The following is a 16640-nucleotide window of genomic DNA, read 5'->3' as shown; positions in this document are numbered from 1 at the left end:
AAATGTCAGGAATTGTGAAAAACTTAGTTTAAATGTATTTGGCTAAGGTGTATGTAAACCTACGACTTCAACTTTATATCTCAAGCATTGTCTCTTCACGAGTTGTCCAGCTTTGCTTTAGTAAATGCCTTAGAAGTTCACGTTAAAGTTTTACAACGACAATAAACATCCACATGCAGGGGTTGTTTGAATCCCCCTAACAGTTTTAGACAGCTACAGTAGACAAGGAGGTGTGTGCTCTTTCCCCAAAAAGTCAAATCCTAGGGATGGTTACATCTTCTCTGGCCTGACCCTGGCTAGCTAGCAGCAAAAACGCTTTCATGATCACAGATGAAAGGACAGGGAGGAGGAGAGGCAGACTTCTGTGCAGTCTGAAGAATATGTTTCCTTCATGGGGTAGACTGAATAACTTACATTATTATTATATATGAGCACTCCATCCTATGCCCCTTGAATCCCCCGTCTTATGCTCGCACCGTGGCACCAATTGAGGCAACACTTCACTTTATTATTTACATATTGCAGTAATAATCGTCCATATTCTTTTCCCCCTTCACATTCTTTTTCGTATTCCATTTGCTTTTAGGGCTACATGAAGCATACCCGATATAGGCACAGTAGTGTAATGTATAAATGAAACATTAGGGCAGCGAAGACGGAGTCCTATTCAGCAGTCACATGCATTTTGCTGCCATTTGAAGTCAGTCAGAACATATAGAAATAAAGCAGAAAGAATGTGTCCAGCCAGACTAAAGCAAGCGACATTAAATGGGCAGCCATCAGAGAGGTCCTGAATAATTGATAGTTCCTCTTGTTTTGCAGCACAATGAGGAGGCTTTATGTCCTACACAGAGACCAGGGTGTCTATTATGCTGTTTCAGCGTGTCATGTTTATACTCCTCATTTGCATATGTATTACATTTACTTTATTTAATTTAGGAATTTTGTGGCGGGTTTATAATGAATGCATCTGTTACTGGTTCCTGAGTAATTGCAGTATCAATATGGCAGGTGTCAGAATCCACCACATATGTCTTGATCTGGAAACTCTTCACACAGGCGTGTCTCAGGAGATCCAACTGCTCTGTCTCAGGAGATCCAACTGCTCTGTCTCAGGAGAGCCAACTGCTCTGTCTCAGGAGATCCAACTGCTCTGTCTCAGGAGAGCCAACTGCTCTGTCTCAGGAGATCCAACTGCTCTGTCTCAGGAGAGCCAACTGCTCTGTCTCAGGAGATCCAACTGCTCTGTCTCAGGAGAGCCAACTGCTCTGTCTCAGGAGATCCAACTGCTCTGTCTCAGGAGAGCCAACTGCTCTGTCTCAGGAGAGCCAACTGCTCTGTCTCAGGAGATCCAACTGCTCTGTCTTAGGAGATCCAACAACACGGCATGCTAAGTCTTTCTGCTGAGGTTAATACATTTCAGCCATTCAAGTTTTCAAAACAACAGATACATGAGATGGGGAGCATTTTAGTTTAGCATATTCACTGGCATATGTTTCTTCTGTGGAGGCAGCCATTTCCTTTCTTTTATTTTGTATCTATCAGCAGCGCCATGCTTGTTTAGCTAGCACTGATCTGCTGTGTCTAACCCCAAGCTATGGAACATTGACAGTAGCTACAGCGCCTACCAAGCACATTACCCAGCTGCTCAGCTGCACTGCACAACACAAAACCACCACTGAGACAAAGAGGGAACCGATCGCCCAAATCCAGGGAGAGCACTGAGCAGCAAACTGTGATGATACAGGACCCTAAGACAGGGATAGAAAAGTCCTCCCCTGTGCAGCTTTTAATATTGTGTCATTTTTTCATTATTTCCTTCCTATTCCCTTGTGCAAGTTAAGCAATTCAAATGAGGCAATTTATTTAATTAGTAATCTGTCTGTTTTCACTAGGTAATCTACTAGGGCGTTGGCGGCCCTGTTTAAGGTGTATAGATAATACATCCAGGAGGAAAGTGGCTTCTTTTATGTTATGCATAATTATAAACCACCCTGGTAAATAACATGTTCATTTTTCATCCAACGCAACCACACATTAGACACACATTATTGTCATTTAGTGCAAGCAGTCATTGAGCCTTACAAACCTCAATAAATTGGACACATCCTTCTTTATGTACATATCATTGTCTATGGAAACATGGCTCTGAAACAAAGCTTAATATTAGAGGGTAGTTTCACTGACAAACAAAAGTACAATGGAATCCTGGGTCCATTACAGAATGCAAGTTGTAGGAACAGCATTTGCCATACATTAGAATGTAATCACCACGCTAATGCATCATAATGGGGCATAAATCTGTAGGGTCAATCAAGTACACATGCAATACACCAGCTGCAGTCATTCTCCCTATGATATACTGTACAAGCATAAGCCCTCTTCTTAGTACAGTGAAATAACCAATGGGTGACAAATATGTTTGTTGTTTGATCCTCTTGTTCTTTATGACTTTTTGGAATGTATTTCAATTGTACTGTATTTCCTTTCTTTTTGTATTGGACAGAGTATCTCTGACTGAGTGCCCATTCACATTAATGATGACAGACAAGGTTTATCACTGCAGGAGGTTGTCAACTCAGGAGTTGTGTTGTGGGCGTGGACTAAGGCACTGACGCATGAAAAATGAGTCAAACAAGTACTCTGTAACATCAGCGTTTACTAAATTATGGATATTGTGATGGAATACACCTTTCAGAAAAGTAAACGAAAAATGTTCAAATTGATTTACTCTGCTAAATTGACCTTAACATTGACTATTAACTTTCATCGTGTCCAGTCTGTGTTTATCCTCTAATAGTGTCTGGAAATGATTCCATTGAAAAAAACTCACTGGTATAGTCACAGTACAAAGAGATATGGCTCAGCCAAAACGGGGATATCCTATTATTGGTTTAAATGTGTTTGTTTGCAGAAATTGTTTGGACATGCAACTGTATTTCTACAAATAAACACATTTAATAGGATATCCATGTGATAGTTTTTGGCAGCAAATGAAAATTGGCTGGTATTATGACACTTTTTAGCAAATTGCTCTGCCAACTACTTCCCTAGTGTGTTTTAGACATTCAGATAATGAGGATTAATTCATGAATCCGTAGTTAGGTAGGGGCCTACACATTCCCCAAAATGGCCTCCATTGTGTGAGTAATTGGTGTGTTTTTCTATTGGTTATACTCCCCGTTATCTATTGATTATCTATTGGTTATACTCCCCGTTATCTATTGATTATCTATTGGTTATACACCCCGTTATCTATTGATTATCTATTGGTTATACTCCCCGTTATCTATTGATTATCTATTGGTTATACTCCCCGTTATCTATTGATTATCTATTGGTTATACACCCCGTTATCTATTGATTATCTATTGGTTATACTCCCCGTTATCTATTGATTATCTATTGGTTATACTCCCCGTTATCTATTGATTATCTATTGGTTATAATCCCCGTTATCTATTGATTATCTATTGGTTATACTCCCCGTTATTTAATTACAGCGTAAGAATATAAGATAATATTTGAAGCCTTCAACTGGTGAAGACTGAATTGCAACAAAAGATGTGAAAACAGCTATTTATATGGACAAAAGCTATTAACAGTTTTGAAAAGGCAGATTTTGATGTAATGATGCCCCTATACGAAAAGCAACATGGCCTATTTTATAACTCCTAACTATAAGTGCTACCCCTGTCAATTCCCTCCAACCCGTCATAGATCTAAGGCAGCCAGGCACTACGAGGACAAACCGTGTCACTTCTGTCACACAGCAACCCAATCTAACACAGGAAATGAAGCTCCAGTATACGTGTTATGCTGCCATCTCTATATTTTACACTTTGATTTACTAAGGGATTACAAAGGCGTCATCAGTATTTGGGCCATTCCATGAAATTAGTGCCTTTTTTGTCCCTTTGATATTTTAAGTATAAATTGTTCACCAATATTGAATTTTAAAAGCCTGTTATATCCAATGAAGTGCCCTTTAAAATAGACCACATGGAAAAATCTATAAATCCGATTTTCTTTTATATGAATAAAGGCCTGCTAAAGTGCCAAAATTCAACCCTGTCTCTCTTCTAGGAAGATTTTAACCCACTTAATAATAACCATCATTGTAAAGCCCTAGTTATTTTGTTGCTTTGACAAAGTCATTTCTGAAGATGATTATTTATTTAATGTGATTAGTGATTCATTTACCTATGTCCCTTATTTTAAGGTCAATCCTGTTACGTGAAATGAATTCTCGTTTTAATATGGTGAAACTATTCCTTAAAAAAAAAAAGATTCTAAAAGAAACATTGAACATCTAATAGTCAAATCATAAAGTCAAAGCAGGTGAGCTAGTTCTACTCTTTTTGGCAATTTTCTGGTGTTTTGTGGTGGAAAACTGAGCAGGTCGAGCATAAAACGTCAACCCTGTTAACCATAGATAGACAGGCTAGAAATGTTTTAACACTTTTTTTTGTGAAGCATGCATTCAATTGCCAGTCCCTGTTGCACACAACAAGCTTCCACTCCCCCTCTCACAAGGGAATTTATGGCTGATTTAAAAATAAATTGTCAACCCTGTTACGGTCAACCCTGTTACTTTATTTGGCACTCAATGTACTTTCCAACAGACACTGGGAGACAAATTCCCCTTTCAGCAGGACAATAACCTAAAACACAAGTCCAAATACTGTATACACTGCAGTTGCTTACCAAGACAACACTGAATGTTCCCGAGTGGCCTAGTTACCGTTTTGACTTAAATTGGCTTGAAAATCTATGGTAAGACTTCAAAATGGCTGTCTAGCAATGATCAACAACCAACTTGACAGACCTTAAAGAAATTGTAAAAGAATAATGTGCAAATATTGTACAATCCAGGTGTGCAAAGCTTTTAGAGACTTACTGAGAAAGACTTACAGCTGTAATTGCTGCCAAAGGTAATTCTATCATGTATTGACTGAGAGGTGTGAATACTTATGTAATTGTATTTCATTTTCAATAAATTTGCAAACATTTCTAAAAACATGTAATGATGGGGTATTGTGTGTAGATGGGTGAGAAAAAAAATCATATTGAATCAATTTTGAATTCAGGCTGTAACAGAACATAATGTTGATTAAGTCAAGGGGTAATGAATACTTTCTGAAGGCACTGTATCAAACGTTTACATTATTAGAAACGATAATGCCTTGGTTGTATTGTCAACATTTTTGTCTTTCCCAATAGTGACCCTTAGATAGCAATTAATATAAATGCATGACTTCCATTAAAGACAATATGATCTGCTTGTCAATGAACCGCATGTCGTTGCCATATATGTGTTATTGACTGTATGTTTGTTTATTCCATGTGTAACTCTGTGTTGTTGTTTGTGTCACACTGCTTTGCTTTATCTTGGCCAGGTCGCAGTTGTAAATGAGAACTTGTTCTCAACTGGCCTACCAGGTTAAATAAAGGTGAAATAAAAGAAATATGCAAGAGTAGGCTAAGGACTGTCTCTGGATGCAGTTCAGATCATTTCAGTCCATAATAAGAGGTAACCTGCCGACAGTTGTCTGTCTACAAGGTATCCACACAATACAACATGATAACAGGAACCAACCTGTCTGTGTCCTGTGCTGCTATTTCTTATTCCCCGCAGCAAACCATAATGCTACTAGATTCACAGAGGCAGAGATGTACAGTATGAGCAAAACAGATATGATGACCAGACTATGGAAGAAGATTCATCAAAAAGCAAATTCTATTAGCTCTGCCTAGCAGCCTCTGCTAGGTTGTTGGTGCTTAAACAAGACTGCTATTAGTGTGGTGGCAAATCAAAATAACGTCACAGTCATCTGCAAAACCTAATAATTACATTCCAGAGGTGTCAGTCTCATTTCCTACACTTAATTCATCACTAAAAGAAACCATAATCACTTTCTCAAGAAAAGTGAGGATAAGGTAATCTCTTTTTAAATGACCAGCTTATCTACTTTCCTGCTTATCTTAATAAAATCACACACCAGAAGCTCTGGGTTGTCACTTTCTAAAAGCTAATTCAATGAAAAAATACTCCGAAGTTCACCCCTGCTTCAAAGAGCATTAATAGTTGGCATATGGTACCATTTCCCCCGATTGATTTGTCAATTTGCTGCTCATTGAAAAAACAACAAGGGTTTTTAGCTAGATATTAATTAAATATATATCAGGTCTGGTACACTGTTTGTTTCTCTACTCTTTGTTGTGCAGGTATTCCTATCCTACATAAAGCAGGATAAAATAAGCATACTCTAAAATGAGCTTACATTCGCTTTCTCTGTACTTATGGAATATTGAAATCAGCAGTGCATGCTTGAAATAACCAGTGTCTGGGGACCTAAGACACATTCTAAGTATGAGTTTTCAGATGAGGAAGCTGATGTCAACAGCAGCCAAAATCCCAATTTCTGAGAAGGGTCGATATTTCCCTTTTTTTAATCACAGAGTGAAAAACACACAAATCTCCAACAAAATGTGTTTTGTAGGCTATTTTCCATGAATAGAAGAGGCTGAGGCTGTTTCATAGTGAGAAATGATGTAATTTCACTGACCGGCAGATATAACCCAGCCGGTTGTCATATTCGTGTATGTAGGTGACAGGGAAGTCAGGTGCAGGAGAAACCAAATTGTTTAATATGGAGTATTTAATGAAAAACAAACTCCAAAACCAAAGTACAAAATAAAATGGGTAAAGGATACCCGTCGCACACTGATACACAAACCCACGTAACTAAACATACAAACAATCACCAACATGGACATGAGGGGAAACAGAGGGTTAAATACACAAGTAATTAATGGGATTGGAAACAGGTGTGATGGAAGACAAGACAAAACCAATGGAAAATGAAAAACTGATCAATGATGGCTAGAAGACCGGTGACGTCGACCGCCGAGCACCACCCGTGCAAGGAGGAGCATCGACTTCGGTAGAAGTCGTGACACCGATGCAGTTTCTCAAAGTATTGTATATGTGATTTCAGCTCATTTTAAAACTGGGCTGTTCCAGTCTAGACTGGTCAAGTTCATCTAAATTACCACAAAAACCTTTAATTAAACACTTTTTTTGTGTCTGAATTGTTTCCTAAGTTCCTTATCTTGTCAACAACATAATGTCACTGTCCTTTGAATCACGCACACAATGTTATGGTTGGTTTCACTGTCAATCTGTTAATTGTTCTGTCAGTCTCTGAAGGTATCAGATATGTAGCAGGGAATGCAATTTTCCACTGTGCCTAATTAGTGTCATCGTTAGGAACTGACAAACTTACCTCAACACTACTAAGCAAATGCACCATCTGAGGTATGCCTTTTCCATTGTAAAATAATGTCTTCTGTAATACAACTGAGTGCGTTATGTACAGTGCTTTCGGAAAGATTTCTGACCTTGACTTTTTCCACATTTTGTTACATTACAGACTTATTTTAAAATAGATTAAATAAACATTTTCCTCATCAATCTACACACAATACCTCAAAATGACAAATTGAAAACAGGTTTTTAGAAAACGTTGCACATTTATATAAAAATAGAAATGACCGTTTGCTATGAGACTCAAAATTGAGCTCAGGTGCACCCTGTTTCCATTTATCATCGTTGAGATGCTTCTACAACTTCATTGGAGTCTACCTGTGGTAAATTCAATGGATTGGACATGATTTTGAAAGGCACACACGTGTCTGGGGAAGGGTATCAGAAACATTTAGCAGCATTGAAGGTCCCCAAGAACACAGTGGCCTCCATCATTCTTAAACGGAAGAAGTTCGGAACCACCAGGACTCTTCCTAGAGCTGGCTGCCCAGCCAAACTAACCAATCGGGTGGAAGGGCCTTGGTCAGGGAGGTGACCAAGAACCCGATGGTCACTCTGACAGAGCTCCAGAGCTCCTCTGTGGCGATGGGAGAACCTACCAGAAGGACAACTATCCCTGCAGCACTCCACCGATCAGGCCTTTATGGTAGAGTGGCCAAACAGAAGCCACTACTCAGTAAAAGGCATACGACAGCCCGCTTGGAGTTTGCCAAAAGGCACCTAAAGGACTCAGACCATGAGAAACAAGATTGTCTGGTCTGATGAAACCAAGATTGAACTCTTTGACCTGAATGCCAAGCGTCACATCTGGAAGAAATCTGGCACAATCCCTACGGTGAAGCATGGTGGTGGCAGCATCATGCTGTGGGTATGTTTTTCAGCATCAGGGACTAGGAGACTAGCCAGGATTGAGGCAAAGATGAACGAAGCAACGTACAGAGAGATCTTTGATGAAAACCTGCTCCAGAGTGCTCAGGACCACAGACTGGGTCGAAGGTTCAACTTCCAACAGGACAACAACCCTAAGCACACAGCCAAGACAACGCAGGAGTGGCTTCGGGGACAAGTCTCTGAATGTCCTTGAGTGGCCCAGCCAAAGCCCAAACTTGAACCTGATCTAAAATCTCTGGAGAGACGTGAAAATAGCTGTGCAGCGACGCTCCCCATCCAATCTAACAGAGCTTGAGAGGATCTGCAGAGAAGAATGGGGGAAAATCCCCAAATACAGCTGTGCCAAGCTTGTAGCGTCATACCCCAGAAGATTCAAGTTGTAATCGCTGCCAAAGGTGCTTTACCAAAGTACTGAGTAAAGGGTCTGAATACTTATGTAAATGTGATATTTCAGTATTTTTTTTATACATTTGCAATAAAATTATACAAACCTGTTTTTGCTTTGTCATTATGGGATATTCTGTGTAGATTGATGAGGGGGAAAAAAACAGATTAATGAATTTTCAAATAAGGCTGTAACGTAACAAAATGTGGAAAAAGTCAGGGGGTCCGCATTCTTACCGAATGCACTGTAACAACTTGATTGCATAATTTCATTTCAGGATTTGACATAATTATATGTAAAGTGCAACTTATGCCAATACATAAGGAAGGTACTTGTTAGTCCATGAGAAGAATTCAAAGCCCTAATCCTAACCATCTAATATATTGTGTGGCCTGCTTTATTAAGCTGTGTTGTACTGTCTGTCTTTGTTCTTCCTGTAGAGATCTGGAAAGCTTTTACAGTACAGATTGTGCGCCCCGCCCTTGTTTCAGTAAAAAACTGAGGGATAGGGCTGGAGAAATGGAACCACTCTGAAATTCATAGACCATCCATAATATAAAAATTATAGCATTAAACATGTTTTGAAGCTATATAGTGTTTGTTTACATTTACTTTGTTTACCAACATTGGAGCAAAACCCTCTTATATTTAGGGTTCGGATGGGGTACGACAGTTGAAAAAAGCTCATGTGCCATTTAGAAGTTATATTCTTCTAAGTTATATTAAATCCAAAAATGGATGTTGCAACAGCTTATTTCCCTTTTAATTGTAATTATTTATATAAATTATTCTTGAGGAGTTTAGGCCACATGCTTAAGAATGATGAAGAAATTGTCACTGACATAAAGCTACTCTAAGCTTTCTCATTATAAAATAAAAGCGACTACTGATCATGTATTCTTAACAACTGGAGCCCATACAGTAGGCTTCATTGGGAAAACTCATTTACCCAAGGTATATCAGGTCATATTACTTTCCGCTCTCATAATGACTTTTGTTTTAGGGCCCAGAAGAGTTTCCCATGGCTCTGCATGACATTGATGAAGCTGGGAGCAAAAGCAACAAAAAACTGAAGAAAAGTCGAACACTTAGGCTCAGCTAAAAGACTCAGGCCTCTCAGTGGACAAAAGCGTAAAGCATCTTGCGAAAATATAAACAATTTCCCAAATCTAGTCACATAGTACAAAGCTTGCATATTTTGTTCCACCAACGCATGTTTGAATACATTTGTCTTGTAAGGCAAAACAGTCTGCCCTTTTCCTATGGAAAAATACAGATTATTTTTGGACACACTTAAAGAAGTAGGAAATGTGACTCTGAGAGCATTCTTGGTGAGGAGCTCATCACTAATCCACTTTTGAAATGATTGCATGTCTTCAACTACCTACAATCAATAACTTAAAGCCTGGCTGTCTTAGAACACAGAATACACAACAGAAACACATTACTGGTATTTATCTACTTGGGATACTCTCTATGGATTCCATATGTCATCGATGGCAGACCCTTATAAAGCATTGCTCTCAGCTGCTCCGGGACTGGATTAATGTCGGAGAGAGGTTCTCCCTTGCCCGATCCCAGTTACAATTATTATATAGCAAATCCCCCTGAATATCTATTACCAACTTCAATTTCCTGAGAGGAATATCAGTGCTTTCCTCCGTTCATAAGTTAATCAGAACCATCTATTGTAGCTATGTATTATGGAGCCATGTTCACAGCAGCCCAGGGCAGTTGTGCTGTTCATCAGAGGGGCTGTTTTCCCTATTGAGATAAGAAATTAAATCTGCAGGAGCAGAGGATGCTGGGTTTGCTGCAGGGTGGCGAGGCAGCAGCTCTGATAATGGAGCCGACTCCCATTGCGCAGGCTGGGCCGCAACAGCCGTGGCTCCAGCCCAACCCTGCCTATGTGAAAAGATAACAAAACACAGTCGTGGTGAAATAGCTGCACTGGACCAGTAAGGGAATGTCGCTGTATGGAACAGAGTTGTGTAGCTCTCTCTGTGTGTATGTGCGTGCGTGTGTGCATGCGCGAGTGAGTGTCTGCGTGCATGAGTACGTGCAGGTGTGTCTGTTTAACAAATATATAATTTGAATAGCTTTTAGAAACTGTTAGTGGGAATAAGGACATTCCATTATCCTGTTTTCTTTTGTTATTATTATTCTGTTTTCTTTTCTATATCTTCATTCTCAATGCCATGTCTCACTCCTTCCTCCCCGGGCTAGCCTGAACTGCAGTATGTAAATAAGGTGGCTTCAATTTGAAAAGGTGGCACTCACCAGTATTTGTAGTCTCTTCTCAAATGCTTCTCTCAATGATGACTTCAAAGCAGGCTGCAGAGAAAACAAACAGTCACACTTTAATGTGCTGGCAGAAATAACATTTGGAGAATACCCCGCCACATGTATTGCTGTCACAATCATAAACAGGGTTCAAATTAAAGTTCAATCTTTAATGCCATCAAACAGGGCTCAGCACAAAATGATATGACATTCGTGTTGCTGTAAAACACTTATACAGCGCTTCTTTTCAAATCAAATAGTAGGAATCTGCACAAACAAAACCAATACATTTCCACAAGCCTATTTGTTCTTGTTCTAAACATTTTATTTCACTTGAGTGATATTATTTACCAACTTTCAGCTTTACAAAGAAATGCTTCTGAATCATATTTCATGGTCACCAGCTAGCCTTTGTATCTCTCTTTTCAATTCGATAATTAACCATTTGTACAGAATAGTCTGCACTGTGACGCTCTGAGGAAATACAACATGACAATACAAAAGAACAACTAGTGAATAACCGAAGTGATAGACAGACAGTGTGTCGTGAAAAAAGTGTGTGCCCCTGTGACAACAATTTTGGACCCCTTTGTGGCCCCCCTAAATGTGGAGTATGAAATAATTTTTACATAACAAATTTTTGCTATCGTTCTTTTTTTACATCCGTTATTAGACAGTGGCAACGCGGAACATGGTCTTTTGCCTGCTAATGCCTGCAATGCAGTGAAGAAAACGATATGACAACAATAACATCTAATGTAACTGGCCCCTCTAACAGTACAACTGGCCCCAGCTTGGCCCCCCCAGTTGAAATGGTCTAGAACCGCCACTGTTGAAGGTCCGTGAGATGAAGAAAGGAATGGTATTTTCCCTACCCGCTTTTACAGAGATAGGGATAACAAAGGCATTGCACCAATTCTCCTCTGTCAAATGTAAATGCCGCAGCAGCCATCTTGATTATGATCTCCACAGTGGTCCCTTATTGGTACCTACCATAATAATACATATTCTGTGTCCAATGCAGACAGGTTTACACAGCAAACCTCTGACTGACAAACTGTAATCATAGTGGGTCCATCACTCAGTATGACCAGTGACATTGAGGTGGGCCTTTGAATGTCCTTCAAAAACTCTTGTATCCACAACATTGGTTCACTTTTTAGGGCTTGGGTTCTATTTTGAGATTACATTTATTTCAATTTCATATCGACTCTTTTCTTGACAGTATGTGCATGAGATTCCATCACATAAAATCAGCATGGAAGCTAATATTTCGGGGATTTGTCCAAATCCAGCATGATTTGGCAATTTCTTTGTTGGAAAAGGAACATTTTACAGATATCAATTGGCTAGCATCATCATGACCTAAGACAGGGATGTGAGAATGTGTTCCCTGAGGGACAGTGTGGTGACAGTCATGTGCAACTCTATGAAACATGGTATTGTATGGTATTGTATGGTATTTCGATAAGAAATGACTTACAGTATAAGTAAGGCAAGTGACACAGCATGGTCCAACACATCAGTTATGCTCTGACTCATACACTGCCTCAAATGACTTATTTTCTGAGGCTGGAGTCAATGGCTGATGAAAATAGATGACTTGCATCTTTATGAGCATAACTGGTATGGCTGAAAACATCAGATGTGTTCAGACTCATGTATCGCTTCAAACTATGTCATTTCTGGTACTGGCATAAAAAGCTGATGATTCATTAGATAAGTAGCTGTCTCAGGATGGTGTTTTGTTTCTCTCTCCTTCTACCAGATGTGCCCAGTCTGGGTCCTCTGCCATCATGTGCAACCAATGCAGTCCCTCAGGCAGACAGATTCGTAGCTAACGCTTTGTTTGGTGCCGTGCCAAGGACTCAGATTATAGTGCTACAAAAGCAGATGCTTTATACAAGTATTGAAGGAAATTCCTCTTTGGTAATTGCAGGTACTGTATTAGAATATTCAATTGAACTGACAGTATCTCAATAAAGATATTTCAAGTTCCTTTCTTCGTCCATTTTAAGGTCCCCTTTCCCCATATTGTAAAATCTGTAGTGATCACATCCTTGTTCAAACACCTTTGAAAATGTTTACTGAAGAGAAAGAACGTGTTACAGTAGACAGTACATTTCTCTGCAGTCCGTCTCAAACCCCTGTGTGAAAACCTGGGCAAAGAGCTCATATACAATATCTCCTCTATTAGTCAGGCAACCTCACTTGCCACAAGGCTAACACAAACATTAAGAGGCCAGGGCCCACGCCTCCAACTTAAAGCCTTCTGTAATGAACATAACATATTTGATCTTGGCCTGTGGTGCCCTGGCCTGAACCAGTCCAGACCAGCCTATTGATCATATTAAAGAACCTGCACCTCCTCTCTGAAGCACCATACATCTCTCCCATGATGTGGATCGTTATGGACTGTGAAGTATTCATTTTCATAAACTGAAAATGGAGAGGCGGCCCTATACCATCCCCAATTTTATTTATCACAGGTTTGGCTGTTGGAATGTGCTGCATGCGAAACTGTGAGGTTTGATTGCAGTATTACCTCTGTCGTTTCCAATTTCCTTCACATCACTGGTTTAAAAACAAAGGCAGCGGAGCATGACATGGTTTTCATTAGAAACCAGTCAGGAGCGGGGCAGTAACGGCCTCCATTGACTGTGATTTAGCTGATAACATATGGCTCTCTTAGCAGGCCTCCCCACAGTTCGCACTCTGACCAGGCCCATACCTTCAGGGTGGCCAATATGACCTCCAGAGAAAGACAACAACCTAGAGCATCCACTGAGATCGGCCACCAGAGAGAACAACTCAAATATGCATGAGTTCAGACTCTTCGGAGTTAGAAAGTTAAGCATGAATTGTGCCCTCTACCGTGGAATTTGATTCAATTATCCCTTTTGATTCCTCATCAGAGCGTTATTAGAGTCTAGGCATTGTTTAGAAAATGATGACCCTAGTTAGTACCACTAAGCAGTAACAACAATATTGCCTAAGAGAATATGATCATATCAGGCATGCTCCAAGAATTTTTGTTGATTATGCGGCTATTTATAAAAAGTTGCCTAACAAATGAGATGTATTTGCAAGTCAGACTTGACCCAAATCATCTCCCACATATACATCAGTCAGTGAACCAAGTCAAATATGGAATTAGATGAGGCACTCAGTCAGCTCATATGAATAATGATTATACACAATGCCATTTCACAACGTTGTGCACCAGTAGACACAGAAGTTTCTGGGGCTATATCCGTGAACCTAGGCCTACATGCAGACCACATGTGTGAGAGAGGGAGATCAGAGTTTTCCTCAGTTGTTGATGAGTCAGAGTAGATCAAGTTTGGAGCTGATGATCTGATGCTCTAGTAATAGGCTCTCTCCCCTCCTCTCCCTCCCATTTGCTTCCCATGTGAGCCGGTGATTATATACACAGTCCTATTTATACGCTCAGCCATGCTCAGCACTTTAACCGGCTCCACATAAATAATCTGTTGGTATGAGAGGAGGGTGTCCATGAAGGATGGATTCTTTTAACACAGCACTTCTGGCTACTACCAACATCTATAGGCCTACTCTCTCTCTCTCTCTATCTCTCTTACTCTCTCTCTTGCTCTCTCACTCACTTACTCTCTCATCTCTCTCTCTTCATCTCTCGCTCTCTCTCTCTCTTTCTTCATTCCTTCATCTCTCTCTTCATCTCTCGCTCTCTTTCTCTTTCTTCATTCATTCATCTCTTTTTCTTCATCTCTCTCTCTCTCTCTCTTTCTTCATTCCTTCATCTCTCTCTCTTCATCTCTCACTCTCTTTCTTCATTCCTTCATCTCTCTCTCTTCATCTCTCGCTCTCTCTCTCTTTCTTCATTCCTTCATCTCTCTCTCTTCATCCATCTCTCTCTCTTTCTTTCTTCATTCCTTCATCTCTCTTTCTTCATCCATCTCTCTCTCTCTCTCTCTCTCTCTCTTTCTTCATTCCTTCATCTCTTTTTCTTCATCTCTCTCTCTCTTTATTCCTTCATCTCTCTCTCTCTCTCTCTCTCTCTCTCTCTCTCTCAACTGTAATGTACCAGATAATATCCACGTCATAACAAAGTTAATGTTGCTCCTTAATACAAAGTTTAACAATTGCGTGAGAGCATTAATGGATGCTGATCTGGAGCTGCCAGCCAACACTAGGAGAGTTGTATTGATTGTGTTGAAGTGCCTGGGTGAGGTTTTTGAAGGTATGAAGGTCGTATCAGGGTCAGGTGTCACGACTTCCGCCGAAGTTGGTGCCTCTCCTTGTTCGGGCGGTGTTTGACGGTCGACGTCACCGGCTTTCTAGCTGCCATCGATCTACGTTTCTTTTTCCATTTGTTTTGTCTTGATTGTACACACCTGGTACCCATTAAGTTATAATTTATTCCCTATTTAACCCTCTGGTCCCCACATGGTTTTGTGCGTGTTTGTTCTTTGTTTAGTGTTCAAGACTTCTGTGAGCTGGTGTATTCCCTGTGTGGAAATTATTGTTGTTTCTTTCGAGTAAAGTACGTATTTTACTCAGTTCTGTGTCCTGCGCCTGACTCCGTCCTAACCGCTGCACACTGACACTTGACATCAGGGCCATTTCCATCTTCACAATGTTGGTTCTATGATCTCACGTCTCAAGCCTCACAACTCTCAGGATTCATTTAGATGGTGCAGGGTATTTTACAGATTGCAGTCAGGCCAAAAGCTTTAGAAAACTGCTCAGTTAAAAAATCCTCAGCAACTGAATGTGTTACCCACCATCTGACACACTGATGTCATCTCTCTTTACAGTATTTACCTTTAACTAAATTATTCTGTCAAACTCAACTTTTGTTTACTTTCCTTTGCGTGATTTGATCTACGTTTGCATCTGTTGCATGAAGAAAATAGAATAGAAAACATTTGGCATGTAATAGCTAATTCATACACTAAAGTGTAAACGAAACGCTTGGGTAAACTAATTTATTTCAAAGAGCAATACTTCCCTCAGCTTTCCAGAACTGTAATAGTTAGCTGGGCTCAGACAGCCTTGCTCAGTCATGCTGATGGTGCTATGTCATCCAGAACTCTGTGATAGAAACACCACCGGATTCTCTATTGATGGCCTCATTTGAACCAAGACCCAGATGTGGAAAGAGCACAACTGTTTGCTTAGCCTCTGAGATGCACTTGGGCCTGAGCGTTGTGTATCCAATTACTTTCCTTAATATCTGCAGGCCTTGGACAAACAATGCCTGTGTGTACAGGGGAAAACAGAAGAAAATGGCAAGAAAATTCTCTTTACCAAATGCCATTGGTGAGCAACTGTATTCAGCTTCGGTTTAAATGTGGGTTGTTATCACATTTACATCACTGCACTATCTAGCAATAGTAACCTGTACTAATAACAACAATAAAATGATATTATGTAGTACCAGTCCTTTAACAGTATGTGTGCCAGACGTCTTGTCCGTTCATGTCAGCATATTGACATTCTAACTGATATTGAAAGGGATTATGTGACCTAAGCCTAGATGTTTTGTATGCCTGGAGAAGTGTTCCACTTGGATAGGAACAGATCTCACTGTGCCAGTTATCTCTGTCTGATTACTCACTTCCTCCCTCTCAGATTATCCAATGAAAAAAAGACAACTTTTTAATGCCTAACATCTTTAAAAAAGCTCTCTCTAATCCTGTGAATCAGAAATATGCGGCCGTGGACGCTCCAGCCCTTTTATGTAACTCAGGAATCTTTCCACATGTC

The 16640-nt window shown here is 40.0% G+C and overlaps 1 protein-coding gene across 2 annotated transcripts in view; it reads right to left on the bottom strand.

Annotated features, from left to right (window-relative positions):
* Positions 1-16640, bottom strand: part of LOC106613031 (leucine-rich repeat and fibronectin type III domain-containing protein 1) — a 132525-nt gene that overhangs the window by 43668 nt on the left and 72217 nt on the right. For both annotated transcript variants that reach the window (XM_014214904.3, XM_014214906.3), the window contains exon 2: positions 10887-10940. The gene's annotated coding sequence lies outside the window, so the exon portion shown is untranslated. The remainder of the gene's footprint in view (positions 1-10886; positions 10941-16640) is intronic.

This window comes from Salmo salar, chromosome 09 (genome assembly GCF_965601325.2).
Source record: "Salmo salar chromosome 09, fSalSal1, whole genome shotgun sequence".
NCBI lineage: Eukaryota > Metazoa > Chordata > Actinopteri > Salmoniformes > Salmonidae > Salmo > Salmo salar.
This window is presented reverse-complemented; position numbering and strand designations above follow the sequence as displayed.